This window comes from Rutidosis leptorrhynchoides, chromosome 9 (genome assembly GCF_046630445.1).
Source record: "Rutidosis leptorrhynchoides isolate AG116_Rl617_1_P2 chromosome 9, CSIRO_AGI_Rlap_v1, whole genome shotgun sequence".
Taxonomy (NCBI): Eukaryota; Viridiplantae; Streptophyta; class Magnoliopsida; order Asterales; family Asteraceae; genus Rutidosis; species Rutidosis leptorrhynchoides.
In genome coordinates, this window is record NC_092341.1 from 17,826,735 (window position 1) to 17,827,537 (window position 803).

Consider the following 803-nt stretch of genomic DNA (forward strand, 5'->3'; position numbering starts at 1 on the left):
TTCTGGATTGATCTAAAACCTATACATATACTCTTAATTACCTTACAAATTTTAATATATTTACATGGATCAAAAGGGAACCCTGCAAATTGTGATAACGATTATCATCGTCATAAAGAAAAGGAATCGATCCATAAAAGATAAAACACATTACGTTTAATTTACCTGTTTAAATTAAAAGAAGTTGACATGATTATATTTTAGTACATGAATATATCCATGGTATTTACCATTTACCGTATCGTAACTATGGGTTAACACAACACATAAGTTTATGTGAACTTGTGGGCATAGCCTAACGGTTCACCGAATGCATTTGATTCACGAGATACGGCTAGTTTGAAAATCATTAGTAGAAAATACCATGTAAATTGTTTATGACACCACTAAATTTAACTGGATGACCCTATATCTTTTTCGAATTTATAGTTTTTCCTTTAAAAAGTATAAGACACCACTATATTTAACTACTCGGAACCAATATATTTTCTGAACTTGTAGTTTCTTGAAATTAAACAGCCACTAAAATAACAATAAAATATAATTAGTACTGGAAAAAAAAATTTAGGACCCCATTGAATTTAAGTCATGTAATCGCCACTGGGTATATATTGACCCTATAGGGAGATTTTACCGGCCCGTTCGATGAGATAAAGGCTCGACCACATGCCCTTATGGATTGTGGTTCGATATCCCCTGGTTAGCGGTTCGGGTTTTTGACCAAACGTGTTTGAGTTTCCGCCCAAACGTGTGTGTGGGTGGCAAATTAGAGTATTCGATATCAAAATTATCGTTTAAAAAAA